Raw genomic sequence first — 21,493 nt, forward strand, 5'->3', positions numbered from 1 at the left:
TATCGAATCTCTTTTTTATCTTCTCAAGTGATAAAGAACTAATTTTTTGAGGAATACATGGTGGTTTGGTGCAACATCTCATTTTTACTCAATAGGTACTTTTACAACAATGCGAGTCCGGAAGGTTATAGAAAGAGGACATTGATTTGATGTTTTGAAGCACCTGTGGAATTGAAATGTCTTCATTCTTCATCGATTATTAGTCAACCAACATGCAGATAGACATTGAGTGCTATACAAAATTCTACATTATGACTTTGTACCAGTCCTGCTATAATTCTAATCTATTAAGTAGAAAACACATTTTTTAATCGTTGGTTGCTTATACACATTCAAGGTTGACGACGGATAATTTCTCACAAAAGCGACTGAAACATTAATTTCATTGCAATCAAATTGAACCGCCTTAATGTAAAATCAAAAGCTGTAAATGATGTCAAATCTGCAACAGGTAGGTGCTCAGAGACGGGAACGACATGAGAATGGCACTAATTAAAGCCGTCAATCCTCCATTTAATTTTAATACTTGACACCGTTTCAATCTTTTATATAAATACGTAACTGAACGTAAAGATAAAGGTTCGGGTAAATATAGCTAAATAAAAATCTCAGGTGCACGAGGAAAAGTGACCAATGATAAATTATACATTTATTACATTAACAATTTATCCTAAAGTAGCGAGATTTTTTCTATATCTTCTTCTTCTTATTCTTATTGGCATTACATCCCCATACTGGGGCAGAGCCGTCTCGCAGCTTTTTTTAAGTCCATTAAGCATTTCCACAGTTATTAACTGCGAGTTTTCTAAGCTAAGTTACCATTTTTGCATTCGTAAGTCATAAGGCTAATAGCCGTGCGGTAAGACGCGAGGCTACAAAGCAAGACCATGCTTAGGGTGGCTGGGTTCGATTCCCGGTGCCGGTCTAGGCAATTTTCGGATTGGAAATTGTCTCGACTTCCCTGGGCATAAAAGTATCATCGTGCTAGCCTCATGATATACGAATGCAAAAATGGTAACCTGGCTTAGAAACCTCGTAGTTATTAACTGTGGAAGTGCGTAATGAACACTAAGCTGCGAGGGGGCTCTGTCCCAGTGTGGGGATGTAATGCCAATAAGAAGAAGAAGAAGAATGTCATAAGGCTAACACGATAAAACTTTTATGCTCAGGAAAGTCGAGACAATTTCCAATCCGAAAATTGTCTAGACTGGCACCGGGAATCGCCACCCTCAGCATGGTCTTGCTTTGTAGCCGCGCGTCTTACTTATTTCTTATAATAACCTTGGAGTTAATTCGCAGTTTCACTCACCTATGACTGCAGGAGGTCACCAGACGGCCTCACGGAAAATCCGCAGCGTTCGTAAAAATTGTCATTTTAAAAAGCTTGTCCTTGAGCAGCGCATTTTTTTTTCTAAATCATTACTGACGATAATCTTCGAGTTAATACATAGCTCCTACTCTGCTTACTCTTACTCCCATTGAATTCCACCACTTAATTGTCTTGACAGATACGTATTTCGACCTCAACAGTAAGGCCGTCTTCAGTGTCTCGTACTTGACTCGAGTCGAGGCAGTTTCACATGCACTAGCACTACTCTGCGGATGATTTTTAAACTAATCAAAGTTTCAATATAATGGTTTACAATGCCCGAACAACTTTGTAGAAGACGGCAATTTTCAAAATCCCACTGATCCCAAGATATCGAAATGAACTGATTTCTCATATACACTAGCGCTGCCTTACGGCTGAATTATGAACTAAACAGTTTCTCAACATATTGGTTTCCAATGCTCGTGCAATTTCACAGAAGACGGCAACTTTCTAAATCGAGAGATTTCAAACCAAACTGATCTCTCGTATGCAGTAGCGCCACCTTGCGGATAAATTTTAAACTACACAGTTTCTCGACATATTGGCTTCCAATCCTCGAACAACTTTATAAAAGATGGCAACCACAGATATCGAGGAACTTATCTCTCATAAATAATAGCGCCTCCTTGCGGATGAATTCTGCACTAATCAGTTTGTCAATATATTGGTTTCCAATCCTTGAACAACTTTGTAGAAGACGGCAACTTCCAAAATCCCACAAACTTATTTTTGTTATTTGCTGAGATCTCAGCTTTTTTGTTTATTTTTCCGAGGTGGGTACTTTGGGCACAAAAAAACAAAACTTTGATAGCAAGATTTTGAGCACCGCTAAATCGTGTCCGATGGAGCTCAAATTTTGTATAGGGGCATATTTCAAGGCTTAAGAAATGTTTGTTTACCGTTCGATTTTTTAAATCCGATGAAAAATTGTTTTCGCCATAAGAATTTTTTTCGAATAAATTAATTCTCAAAGTTTCATGCATTTTGAGTCAATTTTGGCATCAAAAAACAAAAAAGTTATTTCCCCCTTGTTAGAAAAAATAGTTTTTTTTTATTAATTTTGAGTACCCCTAATGTTCGATTCAGCTCAAATTTTGCATAGGGGGATATTTTTGGCTACGAATACCCAAAAATGTTCTAAGATAAAAAATCGATTTTGTTCGATTTTTTTTTAAATAACGTCCTCGACGTTTCATGCATTTTTAAGTCATTTGGCATCTAAAACAAAAATTCTATTTTCGACCTTTCCTTTGGCCCCCCTTGGAAAAAATTTTCATGGGTAAAAATTTCGAAATTTGGTGAATTTTAGGCATCCATAAATCATGTCCGATTGAGCTCAAATTGCAAGGTCATATTTTGGGGTAATGGAACTTGTGAGCAATGTCGTTTTTTTTTTTAAATTCGGTGACATTTTTTTCCCATACATTCCTTTGGCACCGGAATATGCACAGCACATGTTTCGAAATGGACGAAAACGGATCCCGTGTGGAATGCGGGAGTTTTAGAAGGGAAGTTAAGAGGTCAATATTTAAGTAATATCTTATGGATCTGGTATTGACGTATCTTATGTAGTATGCAAATGATCTACAGTTGATTCATCCCTATGTTGTTTTTGTTTTCTCAGTTCTTGAAAAATCACTAGAAGAAGAATAAAGCTTCCAAAATGACCGAATTGAAGCTTTGAAACTTTTCTTAACATCAATGAAATCATGTTTGCTTACAATCGTAAAATACGGCCGATTCGTTTGAACGTCCTCATTTTTTGTCGTCTATTGTTCCATGACACAAAGCTTATTAGGGCACTCATTCAGGGAGCTGGCCATTTAGCATAAGGTCATTTAATTGTGAACAACATTCGACTAAGTGGTATTGGCTGAAACCCGGAATTATGAAAATAAAACTGATCGCTAATTATATTAAAAGTCATAATTCTTTCGTGAAAGCATGTATAAGCCGGGTATAAACAATGATAATTGTTATCCCTCTATTTGAATTGTGGTTTTTCCCAGTTAAAATCATTGATTGATCCTTCTTCAAAAATGATGCATTTATCGGAGATAAGGTGATAATCCTTCCTTCAAAAATAGACGCAATGGGCGGCAATGGTGGAAGTTTGTTATCTGTTTCTGAATGCATGATACGCTGACTTTTAATAGAAAACACGATATATGTTATCTATTTTCATTTTTTTAATCATTTCTTAGAATTTGCCTGATTTTATCATTGTACCTACTGGAGAGGTTGGTTTGTACTTGTTTATATTTCATAATAGGATTTGTATACTGCACACGTGGCCTATTCTCACAACTTCTTCATTTTTGTTTTGGCATGTAATTACTGAAAGAAATTTTCAAATATATCTTATTTATTACCAGTTATATCGTTCGCATCATGTTTTCAAATAAAATGACCAATATAAAAACAAATTGTGGTACATCGACATTACTATTATAACATATCAATTGAATTGATTGAAAAACGAAAATCATTTTTATTTTGTGAATGGAGGAACGCTATGATGCAATGAATGACCAAGCGATGACTGAAAAGTTACGGACGAGCTCGTGGTTCATTCTTCGCCGCCACACTTCGCGTGCTTGCAAATCCTCCTCGAGCATTGTCCATGTTTCATGTCTGTAGAGGACAACCGGTCTTGTACATGACACATTTGGTGCGGTAGCGAATCTTTTTTGACTGCAGTTTCTTCTGGAGCCCGTAGTAGGCCCGACTTCCACAGATGATGCGCCTTCGTATTTCACGACTAACGTTGTTGTCAGCCGTTAGCAAGGATCCGAGGTAGACGAATTCCTCGACCACCTCGAAGGTATCCCCGTCTATCGTAACACTGCTTCCCAGGCGGGCCCTGTCGTGCTTGGTTCCGCCCACAAGCATGTACTTTTTCTTTGATATTTTCGCCACCAGTCCATCTTTCGTTGCTTCACATTCCAGGCGGGTGTACAGTTCTGCCACCTTTGCAAATGTTCGGCCGACAATGTCCATGTCATCCGCGAAACAAATAAATTGACTGGATCTGTTACACCCGGCTCTCCGCATGACACCTTCTAGCGCAATGTTGAACAACAGGCACGAAAGTCCATCAACTTGTCTGAGTTCCCGGCGCGATTCGAACGAACTGGAGTGTTCGCCAGAAATCTTCACATAGTTTTGCACACCATCCACCGTTGCTTTGATCAGTCTGGTAAGCTTCCCAGGGAAGCTGTTCTCGTCCATAATTTTCCATAGCTCTATGCGGTCTATACTGTCGTATGCCGCCTTGCAATCAACGAACAGATGATGCGTTGGGACCTGGTATTCACGGCATTTATATGTACCCCTGGGGGTATATGTTTGCTTTGCTGGCACCAGGGGATACCTCGAAGAAAAATGCGTAATGGCGGATTTATTACAATCCCAATAAAAACATATGGATAAATTTTCAAAAACTTATACATAATATGCGAGGCGAATGATATATTAAGCATATTGAATCGTGAACACAACAACCACCAGAGTGTATGAAAGTTCGTGGAACAAAAGATCGAAAGGTCAGGGGCTCAGAAGCCTTTATTTAAGGGACTCGGAAGACTCCTTTCTAGAGGCTCGGAAGCCTCCTTTCAAGATGCTTGGAAGCCTCCTATCAAGAGGCTCAAAAGCGTCGTTCAAAAATGCTCAGAAGTCTCGTTCTAAGAGGATTGGAAGTCTTTATTGAAGAGGCTCGGAGGCCTCTTTTCAAGAGGCTTGGAAGCCTGCTTTCAAAAGGCTGGAAGGCTTCCTTCCAAAAGATTGGAAGCTTCTTTTGCTTGAAGCCTTCTTTCAAGAGGCTTGCCAAGTAACAATTGGTTTTATAACGGATTCCTACGCTGATCGACTTCAAATTCGCATGCAACACAATCAGTCGAGCCGATTGTGCCAAAGCATAAACACTTCCGAACAAACTGGCACTATCAATATAAGTTGTTCGTAGTTTGGCTCTCGAATTGTTTTAGACGCGCAAAGGGTTACGTCACTGTGAAAACGATAACAGCCGAGAAAATCGAATCGTATTCACCTGTAAGACCGATCATGAGACCCTTCGATCGAATAGCGTTCTGTGTCGTACAAAGTTGAACGCGGGCACGGGACCAGAACAATGGTCATAAAAACGTGCACCTTGAACCATTTATCATTCATACTGTAGACTAGACATGTATACAGAATAGTGGAAAATTGTTGGATGGAAATATTTCTTGTTAGTGGTTCGATAAGTAGAAGACATAAGATAAGTCAAGCCACGCAGCATGCAAGATGGACCCGTCTGGTGAAGAAAGATTTGCGCACCCTCAATAGACACCACGTGCGGCACACTGTTGATGACTGTTGGTAGAAAACTAGCCATACCGAAGCTTTCCCAGTAGCATGCGAAAGAAAAGTGCACTTCTCGTCTGCTCCAAATTCCTTTCTCGATAATGACCACCTTCAAGACCACAAAATCACCCATTTGCTCCGCAGTGAATATGTTATCCGTAATTGCCATTGCAGTGAAAACAGCCCGTCGGAATCTGTTAATGACCATCAACCATAATCAACCATTCAGCATCTTCTTTTGTTGGCATCAAAATGTTTATCATCAGCCGCGGTTTGCGTTTTTTTTTTGTGGGGCAAAATTAAATTTTCATCACAATGGCAAGCACGTGATTTAATTTTTGCGTTAAAATCGATCGAAGTTATGAGATTTTATCATTTCTTTTGGGTGAATTTCAAAACAAAAATAGCAGCATCATCACTAGATAGATGATACTGTTTTACTTTAATTGCAATAATCTTGATTTTTTTGAAAATATGTATTTAATGCATCATTACTCAACAATCATCCTTTGTATTAAACTTCCATACGTCCTACGAATCGTGGCATTGGGGAAACCAATCGAAAATAAATCTTATCTCCCTCAAACAGATGTGATTTTTATTATCGATCAGTTCGAGTGTTGCGTTTTCATGCATGAAAGGTATTTTGTTTGCTCCATCGCACTAATCGCAAAAAGTGTAGCAATTATCATTTTGATCGAATAGTGAGCGAGACCTCATTCGGACGGTCGGTACCCAAATGGAAAATGCCGTTGTTGTGTTGATAACGAAATCGAAAGGAAGAAAGTGGTTTTCGTTCCTACGGAGAAGGGGGGCAAACCGCGACTAACCCAGATTGGTGGCCCTGGGAAGCCGCGTACGTGAGGCCCTTCTGGGATAGATGCGTACTGCGAAGGTGAAACGCAATGCAGCCCCGTTGTCATCGGACGGACGGAACACACGCATGCCACCGATATGAATGCGAGGGCCGAGAAAACTGTGTCAAGCTCGGGGGGAAAGATTGCAGCCTCCGTCGGATTGTCACATACATACACGCGTTTGTTGATTGCGTTCGATGTTAGATACGTTCCGTGATAGTCGAACTTGAACGTGTAAACAATGATTGGAACTGTCGATTGCATGCTGGGCAGTTTCATTCCAAACTAACAGGGCTACATTTCTACAAACTATATAATTTTAAAATAAATAATTTTGACATGGTGAAACATAGTCATTCCATATTCAATTATGGTTTCACATTAATATACATTTCGGTGATCCTTATTTAGTCGAGATTATCTAATATTTGTTTATAAGGACGTGACCTGGCCTGCACCGTTGCTTATCATTAAAATGTTTTAGTGAATTTTTCTCCGTCTTCCACACAATTTCACTTTTTTCCTGAATTCCGATCGGTTCCAGCCCTTCTTTATCTTTGTTTCCGATACGTTGGCCTACCCAAATGTTGACAGATTTCCACCTTTAGTGTCGGTTCGGCGACCCAGTTTCCAGCCAAAAACCTGCTATCGATCGACCAACGCATTACAAAAAAAAACAGATCGGCCGGTTTTTGTTCCTCCTCCTCATGCGCACCGAGCCGCCCATTATTCTGCTAAATTTAATTTAGGTCTCCACGCTCGAAACACCCATTCCCAATCGATCGGCACCTGGTAGCGGTGGTGGCGGCGGAGCAACCTTAGTTAGGCGGTAGACCAAGCGGCGATGTCACCGCCCAATCAAAGCGCGCACTGCACCGCGACCGTTCCGTGTCGCATGGTCAATCGCGCTGCTTTCCTGCAGGGTATTGTTATTTTCGCTTGCACGGCGCACATTGGATGAAACTGGTCAAAAATCAATGTTTTCTAAATATGCTTTCTTCTATGGCAGGATATTTATCGTATTGTAGTTCATAGGGCTACCTTTTTTAGTTTTAACAAGTCGCAAACAAATTCAATATAGAATTTTTCTGTTACCATTATTTTGATGATTATTTCAATAATTTTTAAATGTTTAAACACAGAAAATGAATCATGAACGCAAACTTATTGCAATGGGTTCCCATTGCACGCTGAAAGTGAAACACGTTCCATCAGTTTTATCACATTTTCACTTAGTTCGGAAGTGAACTAGCCTTGGGCTAAAACCTCTTTAATAAAGATTTTAATAATAATCACATTTTCACTTATGCATGTTATGGTCACGTGTGTTTGTTAAAAAAACAACACCGAACCCAGTGTGGCAGCACCCGGACTCAATTGGTTCCCCATATGTGAATGTCAATGTCAATCCGATATACTACATGTGTCATTCGGTCATTGGGAATATGTGCAGCAGTTCCGAAGACCGGGGGTTCGCGTCAAAGTCGCGTGATTTCATGGGGCCAACCAGAAACCGTCGTCACGTCGACTGCCGCACGTTCGGATTATGGCGGTTTATTATGTGTGAAGGAATCCGTGTAATTAGCATCATTATGTTTACAGCGAAGAACGTCCCGTTGTTTGTTCCGTGGTTGTTGCTGTTTGTGAAATGAAACGGAAATCAGAGCTGTAAGGTAATGTGATTTACTTGCAGTTTCTGTTTGCCGGAGTCACTTACCGAAAGTGAAATGATGTTGGGTTCTGTTGTGTAGATTTTATGACACTACAGCGAGCGAGTCTTGTTGGGAAGAGAAGGAAGTATCGAATTACTTTGACCATGTTAGTTTGAAAATAACGCAGCAAGTTGGTGGCATTTTGTGCCGCGGCAGGGTAATCAGATAGTGTTGAATGATGTTTTGTAATGTTTCTTTTCGGAACGGAACTTGTTGGACACAATAGTGTAAATTGTGACACGATATAGTTATTCAATACACCCTTGAACGAGTGTCACTCAACATTAGCATTGATTAATCATAAATACGCCAACCAACGCAACGGGACACGCAGACGAACAGACCAACCAAGGGTTCGTTCGGCGGAATCGGGCCCGATATTTGGCGATCCTGCCTTCTAGACGTTTTAACCACATGGATCATTCACGTCATGCTTTATTAATCTTCTTATAATTTGACTAAATCTATTGCTTTAACAAAGCGAATCGCTCTATCCTCACTTTTTTCGTCATCCTGTAGGATGTGTTTCAATGTTCCGTTATAGCCATAGTTTGCCTAATTTTGGTATGTTTGGTACAATCTAATAAAATGTGTTTTATCTTCTTCTTATTGCTGCTGAGTGTTCATTAAGCACTTCCACAGTTATTAACCGCGAGGTTTCTAAGCCACCATTTTTGCATTCGTATATCATGAGACTAACACGATGATACTTTTATGTCCTGGGAGTCGAGATAATTTCCAATCCGAAAATTGCCTAGACCGGCACCGGGAATCGAACCCAGCCACCCTCAGCATGGTCTTGCTTTGTAGCCGCGCATCTTACCACACGGCTAAGGAGGGCCCCTATAAAATGTGTTTTACAGTTATTCTTAAATTTGTGATCAGCTAAAACGCTATATTAATTCTGATCCGACGTTTCGCTACCTTTATTGGTCCTTTTTCAATGGATTAAAATCGCTCAGCGTTTCATTGTCATAAAAAAAATGTTAAAAAAAGTTATTCTTCAATTACAAACCGTGCAAAGAGGGAAGTCGGAACAGGGAATCAACAGGTAACCGTGTGTCACTCGTAAGTGGCCCATCCGGATCCTTGTTAAAGCTCTTTGCTGATACTGGTCCCTCCGATCTGTCCATTGAATAACTTTTCCCTTTATATTTAGTATTTAATTGTGTGCCTTGACTAGCTGAATTCCATTCATGCTGCCAAGCTTTCCAAATAGTTTTTTTTTTTGATAAATTTCTTTGCGTCTGGACCAGGAATTTCGTCCGTCGGGCAAGGGCCATTTAGCCGAATTCCGTTCGGCTGAAGGCCACTAGACCGAAAGTTGTTTGGCCGAATATGGTCTGCCGAAAGTTATTTGGCCGAATAGCCATTTGACCGAGTAGCCATATGGCCGAATAGTCATTTGGCCGAAAAAGTAATTTGGCCGAAAAAGTCATTTGACCGAATAGGTCATTAAGCCGAATAGGTCATTTGGCCAAATGTGTCATTTGACGTCTCACATCTCACTTTTCACAGTGAAATAAAAAAATAAAAAGTTTAAATTTATTAGTGAAGACAGAAAGGCGTCTCCATTCTTGCTTTGCTCTTCTCACTTTGAGCAGTGAGAAGTGAAAAAAGACAAGTGAGAAATCTCACACTTCTCACTTTGAAAAGTGAGTAGTGTGAAGTGAAAAGTGCGGCGTCTCACTGCTCACTTCTCATTTTTTACAGCGAGAAGTGAGAAATGAGGAGTGAGAAGAGAGATGTCTCACTACTCAATTCTAACTTGTCACTGTGAAAAGTCAGTAGTGCGATGTGAAAAATGAGACGTCTTACTTCTCACCTGTCACAGTGAGAAGTAAAATATGAGGAGTGAGTAGTGAAACGTCTCACTTGTCACTTCACACTACGTACTTTTCACAGTGAGAGAGGCGAGAGAGAAATGAGAAGTGAGACGTCTCATTTCTCACTTCTCACTGTGAGGAGTGAGAATTGAGTAGTAAGACGTCTCATTTTTCACTTCGCACTACTGCCTTTTCACAGTGAAAAGGGGGAAATAGATAGTAAAAAGTGAGACGTCTCACTTTTCACACCTCATTTCTTACTTTTCGAATGACCTATTCGGCCAAATGTCCTATTCGGCTGAATGACCCGTTCGACCAAATGGCTTTCGGCCCAATACTTTTTTTTTACTAATTTTATTTGCTAATTATCTAATACTTGCATTCATCTCTTAGACTGGTGTTCCGTGTTTTCTTAACACTATCATCCTTATTTGCTATGTTACATTTTTAGTTATTATTAATACCTTTCAATTGCCTCTGGCAGTTCGGATTTTTCCTCTGGTTTTTGCAATGTTTTTAACTTAAACTAAACCTAACTTAATTTATACTAAGGGTACAAGGAGCTTATCGATGCAATAGAAGATTGCAACGATTTTTGTCTAAAATTGGAAATAATTTTATTGGACATTTGTTGCAATGTCTCAATATTAGAAATTCTATGAAGTTCATTGGTACTATACCACGGAGGTAGCTAGACATGACTGGTCTAACAATTTGTTTGTAAATCAAAATGTTGTTCTTGAGACAAAGTTTTGATTTTCTGTTTATAAGTGGATATAGACACTGAATATATTTGTTACATTTGGCTTGAATGCCTTTAATGTGATTTCTAAAAGATAATTTTTGATCCAGCAGAAGTCCTAAATATTTAGTTTTGCTAGACCAATTAATTGGAACCCCATTCATAGTGACAATATGTCTGCTAGAAGGTTCTAAATAAGAAGCTCTCGGCTTATGTGGGAAAATTATAAGCTGAGTTTTGGAAGCATTCGGGGAAATTTTCCATTTTCGCAAGTAAGTGGAGAATATATTCAAACTTTTTTGCAATCTACTACAGATGACACGAAGGCTTCGCCCTTTGGCTGAGAGGCCCGTGTCATCTGCAAACAAAGATTTTTGACACCCTGGTGGTAAATCAGGCAAGTCAGATATAAAAATGATATGCAATATGGGCCCCAGTACGCTGCCTTGGGGGACACCAGCCCTTACAGGTAGTCTATCAGATTTAGAATTCTGATAGTTCACCTGCAGTGAGCGATCTGATAAATAATTTTGGATCAGTTAATAATGTACAGAGAAAAATCAATTTTACAATCAAACCTTCATGCCAAACACTGTCAAATGCTTTCTTTATATCAAGAAAAGCAACTCCAGTCGAATATCCTTCAGATTTGTTGAGCCGAATTAAGTTCGTAACTCTTAATATCTGATGAGTGGTTGAATGCCCATGGCGAAAACCAAATTGCTCATCAGCAAAAATAGAATTGTCATTAATATGAACCATCATTCTATTTAAAATAATCTTTTCAAACAGTTTGCTTATTGAAGAAAGCAAACTGATTGGGCGATAACTAGAAGCCTCAGCTGGATTTTTGTCCGGTTTCAAAATTGGAACAACTTTGGCGTTTTTTCATTTATCTGGGAAGTATGCCAATTGAAAACATTTGTTAAATAAATTAAACAAAAAGGATAAAGAGCTCTCAGGAAGGTTTTTTGATAAGTATATAGAAAATGCCATCATCAACCGGTGCTTTCATATTTTTAAATTTTCTAGTAATAGATCTCACTTCATCCACATGAGTTCCCAACGAAGGGTCAAAACATTCTCTTGATTGAGAATGTCTTCGAAGCTCCGTGTAACCTGATCAATTGTAACCTCAATTGGACTAGTGAGACCAAGACTAAAATTATAGGCACTCTCGAACTGTTTAACAAGTTTTTGAGTCTTTTCGCCATTTGTTAATGAATTTTCATTTCCTTCTTTAAGCGCTGGAATTGGCTTTTGAGGTTTTTATGAATATTCGTTAATTTCCAAAAATGGTTTCGTACTGGGATTCAACTTTGAGACATTATTCTCGAAGTTGGTATTTCTTAGAATGGCGAAACGTTTTTTAATTTCATTTTGCAAATCTCGCCAAATAACTTTCAAAGCGGGATTTAGTTTTGCCTACGCCTTACATTTTTAAGATGGACCAGTAGCTGAAGATCGTCGTCAATAATAATTTAATTTCACATTTAGGAACTGCAATGCCTCTGGCTCCGACAATTAAATTTATCAAAGATACGAGAGCATTATCAATATCACTTTTGGTATCGAGAGGAATATCAACGTCAAAATTCCTATCGATATACGTTTTACATTAATCCCAATCAGCTCTATGATAATTAAAAGTAGAGCTGATTGGATTATTAATGGCTTCTTGTGAGATTTCAAACGTCACAGAAAGGTGATCAGAGTCAAATTCAGCATTAATTACCAGTTGACCACACAGCTAACTTGAATCCGTTAAAACTAAATCAATTGTTGAAAGATTTTAATTGGAAGAAAAACAAGTCGGTCCATTGGGACATTGAATATTATAAAATCCCGCAGAACATTTTTCAAATATTTGTTTTTCTATTTTCCTATGAGCGTTATTCCATAAACGGTGTTTGGCATTGAAGTCATCAATTATGAGTAATTTGGATTTGTTGCGAGTTAAAATTTGAAGATCAGCTCTAATCTCGACATATTTTTTAGAGGTTTATCCTAAACAAAACCTGAACAAATAATTTTCAATGTTCTATACTTCTGTGCCAATTTTTGGGAAAAAAAAATCTCAGGAAGCATTTCCTTTAATAGTTTCAAATGATAATTATACCTGTTGTTTGACAAATCGCTCAAAATCCTCGTAAGAAGCCACCTCTAAACTACGAAAGAATTCTTTCATGAATCAAAACTGAATTTCCTAAGAAACGCAAATGGAATTTTGTCAGGAGTAATTCATTTTATGAAATTGAAGGATACAGAAATCCTGACGGATCTATCTCATTGAGACATTTTGAAGTGTTCCTGTCGGAATTAATTGAATACTCTTGAATGAGTTTATTTTTGCCTTTCTCGTACAACAAAGTTGTACCAGAAGGCTATAATTTCACTCCAAAAGTGTGTATGTGTGTAGCCCATAAATATTTTTTTGTTAAACGCGTTTCATATAGAAGGGCTTGACAGATTCGAGTGCAACTGGTTTCATTCGACGGAGCAAATTTCCTAGTTGGACACTATTGTTTTTGTTTTTTAATAAATCAAGCAGTTTGGATTATCTTCTATATAATAAAAATGAGTTGAGATTTCCTTCCTGACGATTTAACTCGCGAACGGGTTGACCGATTTGCAAGATTTCTTCCCTAATTGATTCGATTTGGGATCCGCAAGGTTTGTATATACAAAAAGTTGGTGAATATAACGGGGAAATGTAAAAAATCATTAGAATACAATTTTTGTTCAGCTATTGAGGAAAACAAAACAAACGCACGGAAATTGATCTAGAGTGCGGTGCTGCAAATATTTCATTGTGACATTTGCAACACCCGAGCAAAGCTGTTGAATGTTTGTTTGTTAGTGACGTTATTGGACGGGGCGAAGTCCGTCGGGTCAGCTAGTATTTTTTATTTTTTAATCAACAAAAACACAAATGCACATTGAATCATTAATCATTTTAGCCGTGGCGCAACCCACGGTAAGTAATATTTAGGCAACGTACTAGAATTGCACCAAATCTTTTTACCGCCGAGATGCAGGCAATATTAATTCGTTATTAGGGGCTATCCACAAAGTACGTCACGCTCCTAGGGGGGAGGGGGGTTCCGAACAGCGTGACGACTCATACAAAAATTTTCGAGGTTTAATACAAAAACTGCGACGAAGGGGAGGGGGATGAAAAACGCCAAATTTTAAGTGACGTATTTTATGGATCTTCCCTTAAACATGAATTCGAATTCAATATATTGAATCGAGAAAGGCATCATCACCACCGGTGGATAAATTGGTTTTTTTCTTAATCCTTTCAGATGCTCCAGAGGATTTCTGCCTGGAGTTCCTCTGAATTCTTCTTTCAGTTTTGTCTAGAAATTATGTCCATAAATTCAACAGGGATTTCGCAGCAATCACTTCAGAATCTGTTAGAAGTTCTAGCATATATAAATCCATGAAATTCTAAACTTTTTAATTATTTCATCAGAAACCTTAAACCTGTTTTTAAATACGCATAAATTTGGGTTGAAACGGTTATTATCCCGAAAACAAGTTGGCCTAATGAGACGTTTGGCCGGGGAAGCCATTTAGCCGAACTTGCTTTATGGTCGGTCAAGACATACGGCCAAAAATTTTGTTATCCTGAACAGGTCATGTTTTCAAAAGTGTCATACGGCCAAAAATGTCCTTTGCCGAAATGTTCGTTTTGCAGAACATTTGGCCGAAAGTGTCATACGGCCAAAAATTTCGTTTGGCGAAATATCCATTTTATTGTTGGCCCAATGACTTCTTATTTCTCTCTTTTAACTTTTTTCCTTATTAATCGTAGCGCAATGGAAAGTGAGGTTGATAAACGAGAAATGACAAATGTTTCACTTACTCACTTACTTCTCATAGTGAGAAGTGATTAGGGAAAAGTGAGACGTTCAACTCCTGATTCCTCATTTCTTACTACTTAATTATCACTCATTTAATCATATATTGTGATAAGGAGAGGTCTTTTTTCCTCACTCCGCACTTTAAACTCCTTATTTCTCAATTCTCATTTCTCTCTACTCATCTCACACTTTTCGCTTTTCACACTGAGAAGTGATAAGTGTTCTCACTTTGGGAGTAAGAAGTGAGTCGTCACACTTTTAACTTCTTTTTCTTCTTATTTCTTACAGTGAGAACATGTTTGACAGATTAACATTCTGGAAAACCACCAGCTTGGTTGAATGATTTTTTTTTGTTTATATCATTTGTTCGGACAAACGATATTTTCGACCCTATGACCCGTTCGGCTTTAATGACATTTTTTTTTATAGTTTAGTTTTGTACTAGAATTGCATGAAAGTTTGTCAACAATATATTGATAAGAAAATTATTTTGAGCTTTTTAGCTAGTCGAGTCAATTCCATTTAATTTCACCACATCGTAATACTTTTACATATCCGTATTTCGACCTCAACTGTAAGGTCGTCTTCAGTGTCTCGTACTTCACTTGACTTGAAGAAAAAAATCGCAGCTTATTCTATTTTGAATCCCTGATAAAAAGGTCTTTTTAGAAGGCCGATCGAAGCTTATTAATACTTCTATGCCAATTTTTGGGAAAAAAAATCTCAGGAAGCATTTCCTTTAATAGTTTCAAATGATAATTATACCTGTTGCTTGACAAATCGCTCAAAATCCTCGTAAGAAGCCACCTCTAAACTACGAAAGAATTCTTTTATGAATCAAAACTGAATTTCCTAGGAAACGCAAATGGAATTTTGTCAGGAGTAATTCATTTTATGAAATTAAAGGATACAGAAATCCTGACGGATCTATCTCATTGATACATTTTGAAGTATTCCTGTCGGAATTAATTGAATACTCTTGAATGAGTTTATTTTTTTTTAAATCCTTTCAGGTGCTCCAGAGGATTTCTGCCTGGAATTCCTCTGAATTCTTCTATCAGTTTTATCTAGAAATTATGTCCATAAATTCAACAGGGATTTCGCAGCAAGCACATCAGAATCTGTTAGAAGTTCTAGCATATATAAATCCATGAAATCCCAAACTTTTTAATTAGGTCATTCTTCCTCACTCTGCACTTTAAACTCCTTATTTCTCAATTCTCATTTCTCTCTACTCATCTCACACTTTCCGCTTTTCACACTGAGAAGTGATGAGTGAGAAATTGGGAGTGAGTCGTCACACTTTTAACTTCTTTTTCTTCTTATTTCTTACAGTGAGAACATGTTTGACCGATTAACATGCCGGCAAACCACCAGCTTGGTTGAATGATTTTTTTTTGTTTATATCATTCGGCTTTAATGACATTTTTTTTTATAGTTTAGTTTTGCACTAGAATTGCATGGGTGTTTGTCTACAATATATTGTTACCGTGCATCCGGTAACATTCTTTTCAGACGAAATTAATTAATTATCCTTCAAAAGCGCCTCATTTTTTTTCATTTACCCTGAATTAGGATTTAGAGGAAACTCTAAGAAAGAAAGAATGTGATTATTTAAAGGTTTAAATTAGATTTTTTTTTTAACAATTTCTGATCAATTTTTACAAAAACTTCACGGGCCACTTCTTAAAATAATTCTTTTGCAAATGCGGTATAAAACCAATAATTTTGTTTTCAAAAATGTTTAAAAAAAAGGATCTCGCAGAAAAAGGTTCACTAGCCCGGAAAAAAATCTCTGGAGAATTTTGAGGAAAATCTTAAACAATTATCATATCAATCTAGAAGCAATCTTAAACTCAAAAGGAATCTATGTCGAAAGGTCGAAAGGACAAAAAGTCGAAAAGACAAAATGTCGAAGGGACAGGTGTTCGAAAGGGACAAAACGTCGAAGGGGATAAAAGGTCGAAAGGGAAAAAAAGTCGATCAAGAACAAGTTGGGTGTATTTAACTTCAAGCAGAAGTAATACACTCATCTCATCAATCAAAGTTGAAGAATGAACAATGTTCAAAGAAGGAGTAATTACTATGAAACAATAATATGATTTTTAGATAGTTCTGTTAGAGATACATATGATAATTGATTTACGAAACGAGTAAAACATGTATTGTGCGAGATTGATTCTCTCTGTTACAGTTTCTTGTCTATGTCGATCTTTCTTTAACCTTTTTTTTTCTTTTTTACCTTTTGTTTCTTTCGACCTTTTGTCCTGTTCGGTGTTTTGTTTTTTTCGTCGTTTTATCCCGTTCGACTTTTTGTTTTTTCGACCTTTGGTCATTTTCGACCATTTGTCCCTTCGACCTTTTGTCTTTCGACATTTTGTCCTTTCGACCTTTTGTTTCTAACCCGTCAGAAGCTCATAGATTGTGTGAATTTTTTTCGCTTAGAATGAATTCTCAGAATTTCTTCTCGAAAAAAATCATCCACAAACTCTGGAGGAATATGTGATTGAAAAATTAAAATTCAAAAGTTTTTTTCCCGGGAATTCGGAACGAATGTTCTTATTGATGCCTTTCTATGAGAGATCGACTATGATGGTGTTATTTGAGGTTATGGCTTTCAATTTTTTTATGCTCAAAAACGGGTTTTACGTTTTTATCCGACGTTTCGGTTACATATATTGTACCTTTATCAAGGAATTCTAGATCAACATTTGAAAAGGGCGTAACAGCCAAAATCCAATCTTTCCAGTTTTTTGTCTATGTATTTAACTTTGTATGGAGACAAGGAATCAGTAATAGTAAATTTTGGCTGTCACGCCATTTTCAAATGTTGGTCTAGAATTAACTAAAACTTATTGTTTACATTTGGTCTTAGCATATAACGATTTTGTCACAATTTTATGTACATTACAACGTCCCCCTCTATTGCTAGGTAAGGGACTATTTAAATCTATCCGAATACCAGGAATTATAGTGAATTCTATTCTAATCCTTTGGATTCAGTTCAATCTACTTACATCTTCTTCTATATAAGACGTACAAATGAATTTCTGTCTGTCTGACCCTTATAGACTCGGAACAGTAGTTCTTAGCTGTCCATTTGAACATTTGTGTGCAGGTTTTTTATGGGCACAGTGAAGGTTTTTAAGATGGTTCGAGACCCCGTCTCGCTCTAGAAGGGGGGGGGGGAGGTCCCATACAAATGAATCACAAATTTTTGCAACTCGAAAACTAATCAAACAAATTAAACCAATGTAGAGGTTTTCGAAATCAAGGAATGTTTCTATGATTATTGTAGACCCCTCCCATCTCTAGAAGAAGGAGGGGGCTCCCATACAAATGAAATACAAATTTCTTTCGAGAACAATCAACTAACAAATTAAACCAAATTTCGCATGTGGAGGTTTTTGAAGACAAGATTTTTTGTGTGAAGATTTGAGACCCCTTCCCGCTCTAGAAGAAGGGGGGCTCCTATACAAATGAAACAATATTTTCTGCATAAAGATGAGACGAAGTTCGACGGGTCAGCTAGTTTGTAAAATAAAAAGAGATAATTGTTTAGTCAATAAAATTGACAGATTTTTTAATAGCTCTCATTATTAATTGTGATTGAAAATTAATGTCCCCATAGCCCTTTATGGCTTTATAATGAGTCAACAACCTAAGGCATGTTTCCACGGATAAGGAATCACCATTATCGCGCATTAATTTAATCCAATCAGCGCCCAAACGGGCCCAACAAAAGGCATTGGCCACAACCGATGAGGTTCGTCTCTGTTTTTGTTCACTGCTCTACCAAGTCTATTATTTCGTGTTTTTTATCACATCCATTTTCATTCACCAAGCACAACATCCATCCATCACGACGAAGCGGGCGCGCTAGCGCTACTCAGCTTGTCACCCGCATGCAAACACAAACACCCATCTGCATCGGGCAGCAAAAACAAAACAAAAAAAGCGACAACGCGGAATCGTGTGTTGCCATTAGCGAATCATTTGACGGCGGCCCGGCTGTGTGCAAGTCGAGCGAGCGTGACTGCAATTTCAATTGTCCCGTGGTCGTCATCGTCACCGTTGTCACTCGCATCTCCGATGAAAACTTGAATCAATTTGGATCGATTTCTTGAAAATTGAGGTTGTGCGTGATAAAATGTATCACCATACTGTTTCATCAAACTTCACATCTTTCCGAGAAAAACCTAAATTTTAATTAGCTTTAAAAAAAATTAAAATCTGGAGTTGAAACATATGTTTTATGAAATCGAGGGTCCACATAATCGAGACATAACTGTCATGCTGTGGTAGAAAGCTCAACAGTCACCACCCACTCTGGTACATTGTTTCATCAACTGAAACCCAGCCGAAGCGGTCACTCACAGCGTAGAGCATTTTCCTCATTCGGTTATTCGATGATCGTGAAAAGCTCCGCTGGCTGTGGTGAGTTCGTTCCTTTCTATGCTGCGCTGGGCTTGCGCGACCGGGAGCTTTTTTTCCCCGCCGTCGCGTCGTGATGGCCGTAAATAGGCACTCACTCAAGTTGAGTGTCCATTTCGGAGTCGGATGGAGCGGACATCAGCATGCAGAGGCGCGGTTTCACCGTTCGGATCGCGTTCGTATTCGCGCGCCGCCGCGGTCGCCAGTTTCACTCTAGACGTTGTACGTAGAGGACGCAGTCGGAAGTGTGCTTTGCGCAAGCACGTGGCGATTTTTTGTTGATATTTTCCCTCCGCATTCTTCTGTTGAATCCCTTTCTGTCGTGCCGAGTAGCGAATCGAGAAAGAGTCGCGTTTTAATTCGCGGAACGGTTTTACTTTGGGTTTGTTCTTCCTTACTGGAGGATAACGGACATTGCTTTGCATGATGCAGTAGTTTACGAAAGTTATTCCATTTTTTGTACAGTGTATAGTGTACAGAAAAAGTTTAGTCGATTTTAGATATCTGTAAATGAGTTATTATCGTTCGGTGCTCTTACTTCTCACTCGTGTCGATAGCTTCATGTGAATAATCGGTACATGCATCCTTACCGGTGTTAATTAAGGCGACAGTTGAGTTCAGAGAAAAGTTTGGTGCTATTATTCGTTAATTCTCATGACACAAAAAGACCCAAAAGCTGACTGAAAAGATGTTCTTAGTGCCTTCTTGTTAATCGTGACGAGCAGTGTGTTTTTGTTTGGTGATCAAGACGAAACCAATGACAAAAGCGACATAGTGGAATGCACGAAAAAGCTATTTATACAAAAATAAAATTATTCTGACAAGAGTGAAGTTATAAATAAAAGTGGCAATACGCACGCACGGTCGCGATCTCGCGCGCACTCGTACGCAAGCATACGGGAACGACGCACGTGGAAATTGAGGAGGAGACAAGAATTTTCTGCAGTGTCATTAGCAGAAGCAGAGGGGTTGTTGTTCTGTCGTGTGTGACGTGAGATGAAGTGGGACGCGAAGGAGTAGCACGACGGCTCACTTATTCACTTCGTACTCAGTTTTGTTGGCCCGCGCACACATCGGTGAACGAACGGGAAGAAAAAGGAGTTTGCGATCCGGTGGCGCACCGCAAGAAACCAACTTCTTGAAGAAGAAGAAGATTGTTATGTGGATCTTGGAAGCAGCTCGCTGATTGTTGTTTTTGTTGGTGCTTTAGTTGGTGCTGTTTTCGTTCTGGAATATTGTTGTTGCCAGTCGAGCACGTAGAGGAGAGAACACCCCTCGAAGAGAAGAGAAAGAGCTGGGTTTTCATACTCCTGATGTTGATGTTGTTGGTGTTGATGTGATTATCCTCTCAAATAACAAGAGCAAGAAGAATTTTTACTTTGTTTGGATTCGGAAGAAGCGAGCACAGGGAGTGAATCGAGTGGAGATAGAACAAACGAGTGGGAATTACACTGATCATCGCATCTACGGCCCTTCGCTAACCGAAGACAAGGGAAGGAAACGAGGAATTCCTGTTTCACGCTTTTCGGATTAAAAAGTGAGTTTTCTGTTTGAGCCGGTGCGCCGGTCCCGCTTCGGTTCGTTTGTTTATGTATGTTTTATGTTTTTGATGGGCAATCAAAAGCATAACTATCGAGATGGCTGTGTATGTTTTCTGGCACGATCTGTTGGGTAGAGAGTAAGTTGTTATGATCTTGGTCATGCTGGAGATATATTGGATTGTCTTTTAGAACGTTAAAGTGGATATTGTGCCAAGTGAGCAAAGACACTTGGGATTGACCTATTATTTATGCTTTCGACAGCTGTTTTATGATGCGGATAAGGAGAATATAGTTTTTACATTAGCGAATTTTAATTTTTTTTCTGTTGCAATATTTGAAACTATTTATTACTGTTGCAATATTTGGAACGAACTCACAAAATCAACTTTTGTTTTTCAACTAAATGTTCTATGTAGTAACCTTTCCACAATTAACAATTGCAAGCTTCTCTATGCCTGTCGTTGCATGAATGTGTATGTCGTGTGGCAAGCAAGAAGTCGGGAATGTTTCCCACCCGAAAACATTCTAGACCGGACTGAGAATCAAACTCGCCAAACTTGGGTTGGAAATCCTGTGTCTCCGTTTTTTTTTCTAAATTACAGTTGGATTTTTTTAGGATTTAAAATTTCTTACATATAAAGGTAAACGGAGACGTACAATAAGGATTTGAATTTATAATTGTCTTTGGATAAATCAATTTGAATCGCTATCCACTTCCTTCCTGAGCATTTACATAATTATTGTACCTATCCACAATTACTTCCTCAAAGAATTCCTCTAGATTCTGATGAAATAC

The 21,493-nt window shown here is 38.4% G+C and overlaps 1 protein-coding gene across 3 annotated transcripts in view; it reads left to right on the forward strand.

Moving 5' to 3' along the window:
- LOC134213731 (klarsicht protein) overlaps nucleotides 1-21,493 on the forward strand; it is a 780,975-nt gene that overhangs the window by 267,336 nt on the left and 492,146 nt on the right. The gene's annotated exons all lie outside the window — the stretch shown is intronic.

The sequence above is a fragment of the Armigeres subalbatus genome, chromosome 2 (genome assembly GCF_024139115.2).
Source record: "Armigeres subalbatus isolate Guangzhou_Male chromosome 2, GZ_Asu_2, whole genome shotgun sequence".
Taxonomy (NCBI): Eukaryota; Metazoa; Arthropoda; class Insecta; order Diptera; family Culicidae; genus Armigeres; species Armigeres subalbatus.